The following is an 18,784-nucleotide window of genomic DNA, read 5'->3' as shown; positions in this document are numbered from 1 at the left end:
GCGCCAGAGACCCTAGCTTTTGCAAGTGGTCTGACAGCACTAATAATAATAATAATAATTTCAATTTATATAGCGCCTTTCACGAAACCCAAGGGCGCTTTACAATGGGAAGTAACTAAGTGTCTCTGCTCTCAGAGAAAGGAACGCTCAGGATGGAAACAGGGTCACGGAGAAGAAAAGAGCAAGGAAAAGTGTGTTTTGTGAGAGTGTGTGTGTATATGTTAAGGCCACAGCAATATGATAGCCGGTAGGGATGTCAGGAGATTCTGAAAGGAGGATGTTTAAGCCAGGCTCAGACTCTCATCTCCTCACATGGCCTCGCCCTTTCCCAGCATCCCTCTCTTCGTTTATCCGTTACACCTTTACAGGAAGTTCAGCCAGGCCCTGGGGCATGAACCACCCCCCCCCCCAACACTACCGGAGCACTGGTTCACACAAAAGGAGAGGCAGTAAGCGTGTTGTGCATTAAGGGTCACATAGATGTCAATGAGGCTACGAGGTCATGTTGTCCGTGTTTTATAGAAAAACACTGCTGTTCAGATATCATAAGATCATTTTATTACTAAATGGAGAGCAAGTGTGAATGGACGAAATGCTGATATGATGTACATAATATATAATAATTGGTTATTCAATCATGATCAATGTTTATTTATATAGCCCAATATCACAAATGTTACATTTGTCTCAGTGGTCTTCACAGTGTGTACAGAATATCAGTATGACAATACGACACCCTCTGTCCTCTGACCCTCACATCGTACAAGGAAAAACTTCCAGAGAAAACCCACAGTTTAAAGGGAAACATGGGAGAAACCTCAGGGAGAGCAACAGAGGAGGACGGACAGACGTGCAATAGATGCCGTGTGTAAATCGAAGAGATAATACATTTTACAGCATATAGACCGAATGTTAGGAAATGCATGTGTCTGTAATAAGAAGATGAATCCACGAGGATGTCAACAATCCTGTGGGAGCCATCAGGGAAGTAGAATGATGAGAGTCAGGCAGGACCACAGTGACAGGTTCAGCCAGGACTCGAAGTCCAGGACTCAAATCCAGAACTCAGGATAGAGGATCCAGGACACAGGATCCAGGACTAAGGATCCAGGACTCATGATCCAGTACTCCGGATCCAGTATTCAGGACACATGATTAAGGATCCAGGAAACAGGACCGCAGCAACAGGATCAGCCACTACTCAGGATCCCGGCGTAGATAGACACCAAAAAGAAATTTGGGGGAAGCTGGGTTATTCGGAACATGAGAGTACACAGGTACGGACGGACAGAAGGAAGAAGTAAGGTGTCCCCCGACAATCTAAGCCAGGGGTGCCCAACCTTTTTTGAACCGAGAGCTACTTTTAAAGTTGCCAGTCTGCCGAGATCTACCAGTCCAAATAGAGAGGCGTAGCCATTACTGACAGGTAAATACACACTTCTACTTGTATACAACTGACCTTTGTACGATTAATACTTCATAAAATACTGCAGATCCTTTATCTCACCTCTTTCTAATCTACACACATACAAGTATTTAACTGAAGTTACACAACAGTGTTGTTGATACAGAGTTGGCGTTTATCCACACGTCACATACTACAGTGGGTAATGTTTTCAAGAAACATTGAACAGTGCTGCCACATATGACACAGGGAAAAAGAAAATACTCTGAACCCTTTCTTTGCCATTATATAAAAATAGTGTTGCTACAAAAGTATAAATTAGGCTCACTAACAAGACAACTCAGATCTGAAGCTACACAGGAATCTGCTGCCAAAGTGCAATAAAGAAGACAACATTAATAGAATCAAACCCTTTTTTTGCTGCATTTTAGTAGAGTATAAAAATAAATGCCTTGAAAATAGGATGCAAGCAACACTAGTTTCTTAACCTGAATTGAAAATAGACTATAATCAATTTAAGTTTGCATTCTTATACATTGTGTACAATAATTATAATGAATAAGTTCAAACAAACTCAAACTTACAGCTGATTAATAACGGTATCTAACTTGAGTTTTTATTATATCAAAAACCTGTTGAAATGCTACTGTTATTTTTACTGTCCCCCAAAAAGCGCGTCGGCAGCCTCCAGGAATGCTTCTTTCACAACTGCGCCGTCTTTGAAAGACCTCATGTGTTTCGCAAGAACGTGACTGACACGATAAGATGCTCTGGTAGCAGCCTTGCTCTTGTTGTTGGGCCTGGTGAAAATGGACTGCTGTGCATTTAGCTGTCCTTTCAGGCCCCTCCCCTTTTGGAGCTAGGGGCAGAATTAGGAGGGAATTCCGTCTCGTAGCGTGCACTGTTTTGAAATGCCGCTCCTAAATTACCCTTGATGGACTGGTTGGGCACCCCTGGTCTATGCCTATAGCAGCAAAACTAACGTGTCTACACATACATGGACTCCCTTAGGATAGGTTGAGGGAAAGGGGTAGCAAGTAAGAAATAAGGAACAGAGGTGGAGAGGCACAACGTGTATACGTACATGCACTCCCTTAGGATAGGTTGAGGGAAAAGAGTAGGAACTAAGATGTATGCGCCCCATCTATACCATGAGCACATTGCTCCTAAAAAGTGTTTCTGGCACTGAAACCAATCAACAGTTGTGCGTCGACTCGGCAGGGATCAAGGCACGTATATGCCTCTCCTTGCTTCCATCATCTACACACACAACCAAATTACATACCATGAGTAAGGAAAAAGAGTAAGAACTAAGATGTATAGGTGAAGAGGCACAACATGTCTACATCAATGCACTCTTATTAGATTATTTCATCAACTATAAGCTTTATCAAAAAGGAAGGTCTTAAGCGCACTCTTAAAAACGGATAGGGTGTCTGCCGCCTGAACACAAACTGGAAGCTGATTCCACAAAAGTGGAGCTTGCTAAGAAAAGGCTCTGGCTCCCATTGTACTTTTAGAGACTCTAGGAACAACCAACAACCCTGCATTCTTGGAACGCAATGCCCTAGTAGGACAGTAGGGTATAATGAGTTATTTAAGGTAAGATGGCGCCTGCCCATTAAGGGCTTTGTAGGCGCCACGAAGTCATCGCTTTTACAAGTATACATTGATATTATACATGTACTGTGGACAATACCCACAGGAGCAAATCCGGGTGAAGGACACAACGGCCTGACGCAGTGGCGGCAGGAGCGGGTTTCGAACTGGAGTTCCCCAGCACTCCCCCTTGATCTGATGATCGGATGCACAGACCACAGACCACTGCACCACCCGTCCCTGTGTACAGGGACGGGTCCCTGCACCACCCGTCCCTGTGTACAGGGACGGGTGGTGCAGTGGTCTGACTAACTTATGGCAACACAAAATAAAACGTGGGAGCGGTGGAGTGATGACGAGGTGTCGGTGCTTCTGGCGATTTACGCGGGACTTCGGGGGACTCCGGGACTTCGGGTGGCAGTATACGCCGTGAAGTTTTTTGCGGCCTGCCAGTAAACCCAAAGTTTTAGAAGAAGAAGTGACGTCAGCGGCTTCATTTGCGTAATCCTCCCTCAGGGACTTATTCTGGTGTGAACGTGATCTACTAGATAGTTCCGGAACTAAAGAGTTCCGGGGAACTAAGTTCCAGGAACTATAGAGAACCGCAGTGACGCTTCCTAAAACCCGTAAGTAAGTTAGAATTTTTACCACGTCCGGTTCCTTCGACAAAAAGCAATGCAATTTCTCCATAGGATTTTGGAAAATAGCTCCAAATAAGGTCTGTGTTTGACACAAATTGAAGAGACGGATCACGTTTTGTTCTACGACATTAAATACTGGTGATTTTTGAAGAGTATACGTGTCTGAAAAACTATGGTTGTTAACATGTGGCTGAATAGGACTACAGAAGTTGCCCAGGCTGTTTTACGTCATTACACCAAACACGTAAAACACTCCCGCTAAGTTTGTTTGCCCTGTTACGACCCTGGTCGTTATGTGTATTGTGTGTAGAGATTTCCTTCGAGTCTTTTAGAGTCCTTCAGAATTATTAGGTAGGTTTAGTAGTAGGCATGGTTAACAAAACTGTGAGTTTGTGTCTTAAGGGGGGGGGGGGGGGGGGGGGGGGGGGTGGTGTCACGGCTGCTGCTGCTGCTGTCTGCTCGTTAACCTGTCTGGGATTGTTTTCAGCTGTGTATGTTATATGTATATGAGATGTGCCGTTGCCCGGAGGCCATTGGATGCCAGTTTCCTGTCCCTCCTCCGGTAGGCGTGACCGAAGATCTGGATTGGAGCAGGTCGGGCCCACCTCACCAATCCCTGCCCACACCTTCCGGGGACTCTTACAAGAGTGTGTGCATCTCAGTTAGACAGGAGAGGTCTGAATCTGTGTCAGACGTCTCTCGGTGCTCTCCTTACGTTCTGTGTCAGTTCTGTGCTAGTTCCGCTACAGTGGTTAGTTAGGGTGTGTGCTTAAGTGTGTTTTGTGTGTATTCTGTGATTTGTGACGCCGTCGAACTTGTGCGAGAACTCGTGTTGCTTCCCTTTTACCCTAAGCGAGCTGGGGACGTAACAGCCCTGTTCCGCTTGAAAGCAAGTACCTGCCTATTGTCACATGACTTCCCATCACCGCTGCTAAGCTAAAAGTGGCTAATGTTCAGTGTGAATAACTTTAGTAGTATTTAGACATTAAAGATTTAGACACTCTCCTGGAGTTATTTACTGAAGTATTTTATCTCTTAGAATGAAACTTACACATTTCATAAGCTTGTGTTAACCACAGACCTTATTTCAGGAATCTAACCAAAAACCATTGACTGTTGCAAACTCATTTCTGGGTTTTGGACTTATTCCTGCACTACTTAACCTGATAGGACTGTGTATTCCTTTATTGTTGATATGTTGCTATTAATAAACATGTTATTACAAGATTATTTTTGTGCAAAATAGAAAATAAATGTGACGATACAGTCAGTGTGTACATGGGTATAATGAGCCGTGTGGGGGTCTTCCCTGCTCTGGCCGACCCTCTAAAGCCCAGTTTGGGAGAACTAAGAGTTCAAGGTCCTCCTTACTGTGCTCTGGGTTTCACCCTCAGTGTCCATTTACTGTCCTGCTAGCACAGACTGGAGACTACCGAGAAGAGCTGTTGTCTGTCTATTAAATATTGGCTAAGGCCATTGGCATTGTGAAATGTGACAGATAACATGCCTTATGAGAAATTAAAAGAGGAATGTGAAAATATTAAGATTGAATGATAACTGTAAGTGCGACATTGTATAATTAACCCATAACTGTTTAGGTAAAGCTTTTGTCTTTAACACAATATAAGAGTCGTTTTTAAAGAGGTATTCCACCCATTAAACACAAGGTAAACATGTGAAAACTAGTGATATTATCTCCGTTAAAAACTGTAGGTGAGGAGTTTGGAAGAAGTTTGATTTATGTATAAGGATTAATTTATGTGTTCACAATAATGTTCAGATCCTCTTAATGTTTGGCATGTAGTTTCCATTGATGACTGTTGGACATCACAAGGGTTAGGGTTAGTTAAAAATATATGTTTTGGTTACATGATGCCAGTGTGATTTCTGTATAAAGTGCTAACCTTTTAGGATCGAACAAAAGTGAAAAAGTAAAATATTTGCATTTTTTTTTTTTTTTTTGTTTATTGTCAGAAAAATATCAAATGCAACTTGATTTGAATGAAAACATTTTATGAGAACAAATTACATTTTAGGAATATTAGAACTAAGAAATATAAAATTGACATTGGATGTAAAATATCCAGATGTGATCGTAAGGACACTTTATTGGAAACATTTATCAATGGATAAACATTGATTTTTGACCAGAAATGTATGCATGCAGTTGGTAAGACTGATCAAAGCAATTAATTATCAGTTTAAAAATAAAATTCTTATTTTTTTTAAATCCTGAGCCATCCTCCAAAACATTTGTTTTTGTATTAAATACTTAGAATAAAGAGACACACATTGGCCTAATATGAGCCATTAAGCATTATTACATTCTAAATAACTGACATTAGACTGTGAATATTATATGTAGTGGGGCTTATCTTGCCACATTCTTTTTTTTGTCAAAACTATTTCTTCTTTTTCTTGTATTATTTAATTTGAAAATAAGACTATTTAAATTATAAATGTTTAAATGACCTGTTAATTCATAAAACTACACTTGATTGAATTTTTCGAATTGGCAAACATTTAAAGATATTGTTTCTTGGCCCCAGGGTAAAACCCAATCCTTCCTCCATTCCAAGAGAATAATCAAATCCACTGATGCAACCTCTCCTCGAAAATATAAAGAACTTGAGAGTGTGTGAAGGCCGGGACAAGTCGGCACTTGAGGGAGAGACAGAGTGGACGACGGAAGCTTCTGGAGTGTTTTTCTGGCCGAAGCTTGAGCCAGACTCCTCGGTGTCCTTCAGAGTTAAAAAACAAAAACATTTGGAGTGCAATGGCTCACAGCTAGCGCACATCTCTTATTTGTTATCACTTATGCTCCAGGCCCGGTTTACATTCTCCTGAGTGTGTCCACTGGCATGTTCTTCCGGAAATGTGTCCCCTGCGCCCCCTCCTGATTTAGATTCGGAGAGCAATAAAGCCTGCTGAGTCGTTGCCTTGGACAAATAAACTGACCCAAGTGTTGATGTAGAGATGTCCCGAAGACACAGAGAAAAAAAAAGTTTATAAAAAGAGGGAGAATGATATGTCTCTCGCTTCTTCCTGTGAAGGTATCCGGCGAGGCAGTAAACACGGCAGTGTCTGTCTCCTGTGGGAGCCCAGGGAAATGTGTTTGTGTGAGAGTGTGTGTTGTCGTGTGGATCTGTGTGTTTACGAATGTTTGTGTGCGGTGATGTACTGCTCGTCGGTGCATGCACACACGGTATGCATGTGTGTGTGGGTCTACAGTTCCTCTCCGCTCTGCAAGGGAGTTGTGCTGGAGCCAAGTGTCCAGCTGCTCATAGGTGTCTGTTTACAGGCTGATTCACACACACAAACACACACACGCCTTGCATCACTCCACAAGAATTCCCACTAAACAAGCATCGTGTAAGGTTCGCCTTAACAGCTTGTGAAGTAATTTAATTTGCTTCGTTTGTTAGCACACTAGGAACATTTGGTTTTTAACAACATAATTATATCACCTGAAACAATTACCGACGTAGACTGACTGGATTATAGTGATTTCAGGAGTTACCTGCTTGACCAATTAGGACTGGGTAAGTATTTAAATGGTTTGTTCAATTACTCAGAATAACGTGTCATTGTGAACAACTCTGACCGGCAAGAAAATCTTCTCAGCACTAGAGGTGGGAGAAGTACACAGACCCTTACACTTCAGTAAAAGTACACATTCTGCAGTGTAAAGGTACTATTTAAAAAATCTTACTTAAATAAAAACTATTAGTATAATCAGTATATTAATAATTAGTATAATCAGCAATATTTCCTAGACACATATTGTATTATATAACACATTTTAAAGGGCCTTTCTGCATGATTATAAATAGAATTTTTCAAATTCAAGTGACATAAAATAGGTTGCTTAACATGCATATCAAGTTTCAAGCTTTTCTACATTGTTTTCTTTAAATGCAGCCTGAATACAGGTAACCCGCTGTATGCCCCAGACGTTCAAACGGATAATGATGAGATAGCTCGTTACCGGAGTTAGGGGCAGTTTGTGATATTGCTTCTTTTCTGACCCGAGGTGATGATGGGCATTACTTAGGATTTGTGTTACCAGTCTCTTATTGCCAGCCCTGGAACACTTTATTTCTCCCTTTATATTTAATTAGTATCTTGGGTCTCATTGATGATTTTTTTTCAGTTTGATGCTAAATTCAATGTCATTTTCTGTCAAACTACAGTATAACAAGGACTGAGTCACTGGTTAAGACAGTAGCAGCCATCTCTGCGGGTTAGTGAGCGGTGAGCAGTGTGTTGGATGTGTGAGACAGCGCAGGGCTGTGCATTTCTACAGGATAATTAACTCGCATGGCTGCCTGGCTTTTCTCATTAGAGGTCGCTCTGACATAATGTTAATAGCTGAGGGGATGGTAGCACAGCTTAGAGGGGGACCTGGAGGGCTAGAGTTACACCTGTGTGTGTGTGTGTGTGTGTGTGTGTGTGTGTGTGTGTGTGTGTGTGTGTGTGTGTGTGTGTGTGTGTGTGTGTTTGTTGTTAAAGCAGATTTTGTGTATGGTTTTACTCAACATATTTCTAGGACGAACATTTCATTTTTAATGTGTAATGCCTTTTTAGTTACTAAAACTATTTAAGATAAGATAAAATAAGATGAACCTTTATTAATCCCGTGGGGAAATTCAGTTGTACACAGCAGCAACAGGGTAAGCGTGAAAAAACAGGACAGCAAAGATTCACACAGATTAATAAAATCAAAAATAAATTAAATCAAGAAAATAAATTAAAATAATAATAATAATAAAGGACTATGAAATAGGAGATGAGTAAAAATAAGAGTAAAATAACTGTCAGCATATATACATATTTGGTCATCTAAGTTATAAAGTACGGAATAAGTTAAAGTGACGTTAGTTAGGATCAATGAAGTATATTTAATCTACTCTAATCAAACATTGACACAACAAAGGGCTGAATGCCATTGCTATTATCATTTTAATAATAAACAACATTTTATATCGTATTGTTTACAGATTCTTTCCACTGTTCCTATGTATATATGTACTGTTCATTTTTTAAACATTTGTTAATCAAAATGGGATCATCAGCAAATTATATTTAATCTTATCAAATATTGATTTGATTTAACAAATGATTTAATAGCATTGCTATCAACATTTTCATAAAAGTGTAAAACAGTTCATATTGTTGTATCTATATACAGTATCTATATATATATACTTGTATACAGTATTTACTGGTTATGTTTTAAATTATATTTTTGCTATTATGGTTTTAATAATACTACAATTGTTTATGGTTATTTATCCCTGTTAATATGTATATATTGTTCTTTAAAAATAAAAATCTATTTTATTCAATTATTTGCCTTAGATACATGTTGCTGTAACAATTCCCCAATTCGGAATCAATACAATATTTTGTATCTAATCAAACTTTGACGCTTGTGTTTTTAACTGAATGGCATTGCCGTGATTATTTTGGACACACACTGGTATAAACACACAATGACCCTGCTGGATGACTGCTGGCTGAGGCCTCTCCAACAACACACTCCTGACCTTTCAGCGCACCCTCCCTTCAATTACATCCTAGAAACGGCTTTCACTATAATGTGTGTGTGCATGTGTGTCATATGCATTCATGTATAATGACATTTAAGCTTTCATGCCTTTTTCCTCAGTTTTCATTTCTGAATTTCCTTGTTCCCATGATTTCCCCGTCATATTTTATTCCCCAACTTTTAACGTATTGCTTGATTCTATCATTTGCTTCGTTCTTTCTTTCTCTAAATAAGTTGTAATCTTCCATAATTCCTTTCATTCTTTATTTCTTTCTTTATTCACGACCTATTATTTAGTCTTTCTTAGATCACTATTCCCTTCTTTTAATTTGTTCTATTACCCGTCCCTCCTTTCATTTTTACTTTTATAATCCCTCTTTACTTCCCTTTACTTTGTCCTCCCTCCCTCCCTCCATCCTACCTTCCTTTCTTTCATTCAGCCCTCTTTCATGTCTTCCCCCCCCCTCTTTGATTCAAACTTTATTTTATTTGTTTCTCTTCTTTTCTTTTTCCTTATTTCTATCTTTCTTGTTTTCTTTTTTGTAATAACCCATCTGCTCTTTCTGCTTTTTCCATACCTCACTCCTTCTGTAATTAGTTCACGTGTATTAGTTGTCACTTTAACAATGAAAATATACACTTTTACATAGCAAACAAAAATCACCAGATGTCATTTGAAATAAAAAGCGAGTTTAGATCTGGGGGTTTCTTCCGACACCACTATCTAAAATATTTCAATAAATCTACATGTGTTCATCCATATACACAAATCCAACTCATTGAGTATGTGCTTATAGGGTGTGTTCACACATGGTTTCCTTCACTAATAGCCTGTACTACATGACTGGTGTAAATAGGAAGTTGTCTGGTGTGTGTTTGTTGGGATGCTTCAGAGACAACAGCACCCCAGGACCCTGATGTGGCCTGGACCCCGCGGGTCATCAGTTGTGACCTTTAGTGAGCAGTCAGCAGTGAGCCTTAGGGTTGCAGGTAAGCTTGGATTACTGCACTCCGTCTACGCACACAGACGCACAATGATATAACGAGTGATATGTCAGAAAAGTGGCGGCATGTGCGCACACACTCGCGCACACATGGACGGCTCGAGGGGAAATCAAGCTGTCGCCTCTCGATGACCTCTAACAAAAGGACCATTGAAAATAACAAGACATGCTCTCACAGTGGCAGTTCAAGAAAAAAGCTTCCCTTTGTTACTCAAGGCAACTTCTCAGCACCACGCCATTCAAACACGGGATCCTCTCAGCAGTGCCTTACAAGGGTTCACTGCACTCTGAAGAGACCACTACAGGGTACTGGTGTTGGAGAACTGACATCCCACGTTGGCATCATAACCTACAATCTGTTTTGAAACTACATTTTACGACAATAAAGTTCGTAAAAGAATATGATGCTTTGAAATGGATATGGTTTCCTTTAAATATGACTAGACGACTGATTTATACATCAGTAAAAACACCCAGTGGTTATTCTAGGGTTTTTTATGATCTTATAAAAGTTTAAGACTTTCTAGATTCTGTGCGTATGTTCTTTCATAGGAAGTGACAGGGGCTTGGCTTGATACCCTTACCACAATGTTTATTATTTCAACATTGGTCAAAGAAACAGGGTCACATCCTTGAGAAATGTTCAAGTCCAATTGGGGACACTTACTGCCATTCAGCTCAGTATACTGCCTTAGCCTAACAACACTTTAAAAACAACCAGATTTTAAACCCCGGATTTGTCTCACCTTAACAATCTACACGTTTCTTTCATCGCACTCTTCCATAGCAGGTCTACATTAAGGGATCTTCATGGTTCTCAAAACAGTTTTCCATTTAAACTTTTGGATTACAGTAGGTCTTAAAGATGCAATAGAAAGGTAACCCAATACTCTGAACAGGCTTGCTTGGATCCAGTGTGTCCAACAAATGGTTTAGATGGAGAGGGTCATCAATTCATATTGAGGGCCATTTCATTTCATATTCGTATGACAACCTCTCAGTACATTACATTGACCGGTCATAACTTTTTGGAAACGGATGCTGAGTTGGGGTGTAATTTCCCAGTGGCTCGATTTAAGATATACTTGTAGAAGATGGAAGAAACATAACCTTTTTGCGTCAGCAGTTTTCAAACATTAAGTTAGGTAAGATTTATGAGGCGAAAACTTTTACAATATCATACATTTCAGAAGTGGTGGACAGAAAATAAACAGCAGGGACAGGACAGGGGGTGAAGGAGCTCACGCAAATATCAATAAACACTCCTCTTCCGTCTCGGAAGCTTCCTGCTTTATTTGATTAGGCTAAAGACGGAGGGAGGGTTGGGGGTGAAAAACAGAGCAGTCATGCTCTTTTGCTTTTCTTCCTCTCTCCCTTCCTCCGCAATCTTCAGCCTCCCCTTAATGGGAATGGGAAGTTTGGGAAGTGGAGGGGAGAGAGGGAAGGGGTGGCGTGGGCCGCAACTAGCCTCAGCCTAACCTCCCCCATCTGGACTGGGGAGGGGGTGACTTGCCAGCCTCCAGGCTACTCCCAACCCTTCCCAGCTGTTGGCTGTTCAGGGGCAGAGGCTTTTTTCCCCCCAAGTGTGTGTTTTTGGTGGGCTTGAGAAAGCATTTTTTTTTTCATAAACAATTGCCATATCCTCCACCAGCTGCTGACCCCACGGCTCCTGTCCCCGAGCAAAGCTCAGGAAACAGGCGGAGGGGAATGGTTTTCATTTAGAAGATTCTGTGTTCAGGGGAGACTTGCAAGGCCCCACTGCCGTTAGCAGGCTAGCTATGAAGCGGAAGCTAGATAGGTCACTGTCTGAGAGCAAGAGATGTTAGCTGATAGCAGCAATAGTGTCAGTACGGCTGGTTGACATCAGCACCCTGTGCACTATGGGATGGAGCTGGAGGCTGGGAGCAATCCGAAAATCTGTCAATAACTATAACCTGCTGGCAGAACACAATGTATACAGAGTAAAATTTAAGTTATATATCTTAAAGTCCTACAATCAAATGTATTAGTCTTTGGTTGTCAATAATGTTGACCACACAAACTTTTTAAATATTCTGTATATATTTATTGTTTTTGGTTCTTATTAAATGAAGACAAAAGGTATTTTAGAGGAATATCAGAAATGCTACTTTTTGTTTCAGCTGCCTGGAGGGGCGTGACTGTGTTTGATTGACAGCAGCTGGCAGGCTGATCGCCGGTGTTACACCGTAGGGAACGAGACACAATGTAAACAAACCTGTGGTGAAGCCTAAATACAAATCCTAACAAGATAGCCACTGGGGAGGAAGCCGTGGTACCTTAGACAAGCTCAACATGGTTCTGGTTGAGAAGGGCATGCAGTGGGAACCCTTCTGCAAGCGAAGGCTAATTTAGTTGTCACTGCACAACTTAGTCGAGGCAAACACTTAACTCCTGTTCTGCATGTAGCAAAGCGTCTATGATGTTTGATTCAACTTTCTGTCTGCGGTTTAGTGCTGAATGGTTACTACAGAGTGGGATACTAAACAAACAACAATTGTAGCAAAAAGAAGAAAAAGCTGTGCAAAGCAGCGGACATTGGCGTTACTCTGTCGTGCTATCTCTAGGTTGGTCACCATCACCATGTATTTTTCCTTTTTATGTCTTATGCATATTGTATGTTGCACCGGTTGAGGAGCCTGGGACTTCATTGCCAACAACTAGCTGTTGCTTAGTGCTATATGACAATACAGACTTCAAATCTTTGAATCATTTGATCTATTGTAAATATAAAAACAAATATTACTTAGCAAATACAAGCTTAGTCCCTAAAAATAAGTTATCCCTAGTAGTAACATAACAAAGAAATCCATCAAACTCCAAAGTGTAAAGTGCCAAAAGGGAAATACAAAAGGACAACAAACACAACAGTTGCAAAAAAACAACAACGCACACCTGTGTTTACCAAGCGCCTTTCACTTTCCTGTCCTCAAACGGTGTTCCCAATGCATGTGTGTTGATTAAAAATGGATTGAATGCTTGTTAGGGAAGGCGGGTGCAGTATGTATATCATCTGGTGGCATGTTTGTGCTGATGCACTATGTATGAGGCGGCAGGGCCTTATGCAACATTTAGCAGGCCGGAGAGGCCGTAGGTGAGGCCAGCACAGCCTGCCGCCAAAAATGTCTGAACCTCCAAGTGTGTGTGTATGTGTGAGAGAGAGGGCTCACACAGTGCTTTGTCACAGCTGGCTGGTATATCCACACATTTAGAAACACAACTGGGAGGACACTCATGCAAATGCCTTTGTTAAAGATAGAGTCATACGCATTGTTACACGCGCAAACACTCGCCCCGGCACAGTGGGACTGCATCAAACACACAGCTATTTCTGTACTTGCATTCTAAAACAAATGCACTCATATAAACACACACTTTGGACGGGCAGATACTCTGTGCCCCGGCGTCCCATTTGAACTTTCACCTCAATTGTCCAGTACACGCACGCACACACACACAACTGCACACTCTTTGTATTGGTCTGCCTTGGAATCGCATGGTAATACTTCATTATGGCAGCACTGTAATTTAGGGGGAATGAGCACTTCAAACGAAACAGCAACCCACACACAAACACACACAGACGGGGTTACTGTAAATGTGTGTAACCAAGAGTTCTGCTGGGACCAATATCAGTTTTTTTCTGGATTCCCAGAACAGTCTAAAATACACCAGGACAGTAATCAGAGGCACACTGTGAGGTTATAACTGTTGGAGAACAAAGTGGAAAGTAATGGTTCAAATTGGGAGAGGGGTGCAAGCCAACAAATATGAACCCGGAGTCACACGGTTCAGGTTTTAAGGCATCTAGGATATACTTAAAACAAATAAGTAAATGCATTCCATATAGTTTTAGTTTCATAGCTTGTGCTGTCAGCTGGAGCTAAGTCTAATTGTTCTTCATTATCAGTAAGGTTGTGTCAGAGTGACACTTGTAAATGATGTAACAGGAAAGTAAAATAATAACAAAAAATAGTGTGTGTGTGTGTGTGTGCACTTGTTAACATGACACACAAGGACCATGTTACGATAACACACCCACGCTGTCAGGACGCTCTGAAAAATTAAGACATTTCTAGCGTCCTCATTTTTCCAAGCTCACTTGACTGTTAAAACTAATATATTATTAAAATACAAAACACTGAAATAAAGGGTTATTTCCTCTTGGTATGTGTGTTTGTGTACCATATAGACTGTATATATAAATGGATGTAGTGTCAGTGACGTCACCCATAGGATTATGCAGAGTTGCAGAGAAGCCTAAAGTAGTCGGGGTCGGCCACTAACGGCTCAACAGTGACGTCAGAGTCTAACTCCTGCCACCGAGCTGGAAGTTCCAGAGCTAGCTGAGGCTACCAAGCTAAGATAACATGTTGCTCTGTGATGCTAGCTGGCTAACCTACATCTGTTGCTCCCGGTCTGCGCATTCTACATTGCTTAAAGTAAGTGAACATGAAACTATCCAGCAACACTTTCAATTATAATCTAAGGTATTGAGTTTTTGGGATAATACTTGCATACAAATCTTAAAATGCCTTCAGGTTTCTAAAATATATATATTGTGGTAAATTCAACAGTGGATCCAGCAAAGATTCAAATATGTGCATTATTTTAGTTATTGCTATTACTTAATTATACTTTTAATACATTCAGGTCAAGCTTAGTTACATGTGATGGTAGCTAGTGAGTGCTCTTACCTGTGTGCCTCCTCCACAACCAGACTGTATTAAAAATCTTAAGTACCACTTCTATCTACTTTACTTTAAACAATTAAAAAGACAAAATCAACTAAATGTATTGAAATAACAATCTTCATTTTAGGTGCCTCTTCTTCTTTTAAATGAAACTTTGAGACGTGATATATTTAAATACAGTAATAGTATTGTTTATTTAAAAAAACTGAGCCACTCCTTACAGTTAACTTCATATTTCTTATTGTCTAAAGCATTTATCACACACATGTTCCCCTCTCATATTCACAGTGTGGATCAATTGAGACAGTGTGGAGTCCAGAGCTGCAAAGGCTTTGGGAGAGACCTCAGTGTCACGTGTCCTGTCTGTGGGTTTGGCTGGAGAGGACTGAGGTGGAGCGATCTTTCTCTGGGAGGAGGACCAGGCCTGATGAAGAAACCGCCTAACTGCATCTGTGAGCCGAAACTGGGCACAGCTGTCACACACAAATGATGGTCCTGTTTGACTTTGTGTTCACAATAAAAGAGTAAGTTTCTTAGTGAATGTCTTGTATTGGTCTTTAATCTCTTATCAGCTTTTCCTTTTCTTCTTGCCCCTCGGAGAAAACGGTGAGGCAGTTGTGTCCTTCAGGTATGTCCTTTCCTAACAGAAATGACAAGAAACATCAAACATATGACAGTATTGCAGAGTAAGTGTGTTATTTATGAAAGAGGTTTGTTAGAGGGCTGTAGAAATAAATACAACATTATTTGAATGTGTTTTTTAAACAAAGATAATCAGATTATGAAGTTAATCAACATTAAAATATATGTTATTATTAAATAATATTCAACTGTTATCAGAACTTAGTGTAAATGTAGAATCATGCTGTTTGGTTGTCTCACAAGAACCACTTTTACCACATATTTTACAGACAATATGTAGAGACAAATGGTAGCAATTTTTTTGCAAGGAAGGAACAGTCAACTTCCCTGATGTCAGTATTTAGTCATGTTTAATGGCATGTATATCAGTGCATTATAGTTATTAACGTTTCTCGATTCTTTGTACAGTATGAAAGGGGTACCTTTGAGTCCATGCTGAAGTTCACTGATGTTAGGAATAGGTCTATCTCTCATGGTCAGCATCGTCTGGTCTGTCTGCATCACCTGGAAACTTTAAACACACAGATAGTAAAGTAACAATGTGTTGGTCACAGACTTTTTTACATGCAAACATCATGTCATCATCTTTTTGATTAACCTTTAAAACAAAGTGCTGGATATCACAGCCCTTACTGTATCTTATCAGTTGGATTGTGTATTATTGAATAGTTGGGGTCCTTTTTATTTTATTGTTACTTTGGAATAGTTTTTCATGAGACAGTCTGTTACGGTTGTTGTTTCTGTCTGCTCATTAATCTGCCTGTGAGTGTTTTCAGCTGTGTGTGTAATATTTAGATAAGCTGCGCAGTAGCCCTGACATCATTGGCTGCCCATCCTCTGGTCCGCCTCCGAAGATCGTGATTGGAGCACGCCGGACCCGACGTCTTCCAGTCGCAGCGCACCGCCGGTGCGCACCTGCTGCATATGATTATAAAGCCCGGGAACAACTACCACTCTGGAGGCTCTGTTGAATGAACAGACGCCTCTCGCATTTAGCTCTTCATTCTGTGGTTAATCTTGTGTGTTTATCTCCGTGTGATATTGTGTGTTAGTAGAGTGTAGAGTAGGTTAGTTAGTGTTTAGAGTATAGTTAGGATTTGTGACTGTTGCCTTTAGTTTAGCTGTGTTTTTTGTAGACTCCCTTTGTTAGTTGTACCACTCTTGAAGTGAGGTTTTGTTTCGTTCTTTAGTTAGTGTACTAGTATTTATTTTCCCCACATATAACTAGACTCCTGTGTTAGAGTCCTTCCTTTGTTTGTTTCAGGCTGCCTGCCTTTTGTTTACATTGCTGTCTAAAATAAAACCCCTTATAATAATTACCAATACCAATCTGGTTGTGTTGCTTCCCTTTGATTCCCCTAGTTCAGAAGGGAACGTAATACAGTCAAATTGAATATATGTCATGACCTATGCCATATTCACATTCATTTGTAACACACACATGTAGGGTAAAAGTCGAACACCTTTAACAAATGTCATGCAATGAATAAGCTTATTTGTCACAGAAGCACACATAACGTCATATCTTATACTTCCTCTCGCTCGTTAGCTGAATAAAAAGACCAAAAAAATAAAGTGCTTGAATTTCACTTACCGAATAAAGATGAGTCTGTTTTAACCGCAGAGACATAAGACAAGTCCGATATTTAAATGAAGAATACTCCACCAGGCACCAACACAACAAACACGTCCAGGTTCAAGTTGTGTTCCCGGGATCAGCCGAGCAGTTGAGCCCCTGTAGCATCGTGGAGCTTTACTGAGCTAACGGAGCTGCTAGCAGAGAGACAGAAAGCTAGAAGCAGCACTCACTGCAGAGACCTGTCACTCAAGGTGACCACGCCCTAATTTAGGCAAACACTTTAAGACCTAATTATAACTAAAATGGTTGCGTTATAAAACAATTCACCGCCCACACTGTAGTCATGAAGGGGGAATCTAACTATACAGAGAATATGGTTTTTTGAACCACGATGTAAACATGTTTATTTCTGCTGTAAAGTTGGTCATTTTAACATGGGGGCCTATGGAAATTGCTCCCTTCTGCAGACTGCTCCTACTGGATGAACTACAGTTTGAGGCACTCCCGGCTCTGCCCCAGAGTTTGCCGCTTGGTGTGTACATGTCTATACATCCAACAACCAGTTATTTATTTAGTTTAAACAAAGACCGCCTTCAAACCCTCCTTCGTCCATATGTATAAATAATACAAAACACACATGCACACAAACACCATTCTTGGCAGTCATCGTGTGGACGCTGTCACACAAACACACTGCCGTGGGGGCCTACATGATGTGAGATTGTCCTTTGTCCTGACACAAAACACACAATTATGGTGTTATGCTGAAATGAGCTGGAATTGAGAAAAGATGGTGGCTGTATACGTGTGAACCCAGGCACATACTTAAAAACTCTCAAGGTAAGACATATTTTATATCCTATAATTCATTCATAGCATTCTATTTCCATGTAAATTACTGCTTTATTTTATTGCTATTTAACTATATTTTATTACGGTGTCCTTAAATATTTTTTGTTTTATAGTAGATCTCAGAACAAAGCCGTTATCAGTATGAAGACAATTCAGCCTCTTGGGGCAACATAAACATTTCTGGAGTTACAGTGTAAGTTCCTTTTTAGGCCAAAACTTCTGCTGGGTTGATTTCACAAATGTACTGTTTTAAATGAAAATAATCACTTTTTGAATAAATATGATGAAGGTGAATTGATATCGTACTGTTTGTGCGTGGGTCTTTTTATGATAATGTGGATCTTTCAGATCAAATTGACTATGGTATCTTCCACTTTTTATTGTAAGTGTATTATGTAGTGGTGTATTCATACTAGTCTGGTTACGACCTTGACTCAGTCTCGCCCAGTCCTGGTCTTGGTCTTCACTTGGTCTCAACCTCTTAAAGTCTTGGTCTTGGTCTTGGTACTGGTACACTCCAACCTTTTTTTCATGACATGGTCTCAGTTAAGTTGGTCTTGACTACAACACTAGCACTACATAAACAACATGTCATGTAAGTATAACAATTACGCAAAGAGTAAGCACTCCTCTTTGGTGTGCTGGTCATAGTTTACAGTCCTAGCAACTTTAAACTAACTTAACAGCAGGAAAACTGACCTATAACTTGTATATTTACTCGGGCATTTATGCATAGAGGTTCCACTGTATGCCTATTGATATGAGCAGTTTGAAGAAAACAACAACAGAACACTGTAAG

The 18,784-nt window shown here is 40.3% G+C and overlaps 1 protein-coding gene across 1 annotated transcript in view; it reads right to left on the bottom strand.

Annotated features, from left to right (window-relative positions):
* The window catches only part of bcas3 (BCAS3 microtubule associated cell migration factor), a 328,454-nt gene that overhangs the window by 104,395 nt on the left and 205,275 nt on the right, over window positions 1-18,784 (bottom strand). The gene's annotated exons all lie outside the window — the stretch shown is intronic.

The sequence above is a fragment of the Pseudochaenichthys georgianus genome, chromosome 13 (genome assembly GCF_902827115.2).
Source record: "Pseudochaenichthys georgianus chromosome 13, fPseGeo1.2, whole genome shotgun sequence".
NCBI lineage: Eukaryota > Metazoa > Chordata > Actinopteri > Perciformes > Channichthyidae > Pseudochaenichthys > Pseudochaenichthys georgianus.
The sequence above is the reverse complement of the archived record's forward strand: the minus strand, read 5'-3'. Positions and strand labels throughout refer to the sequence as shown.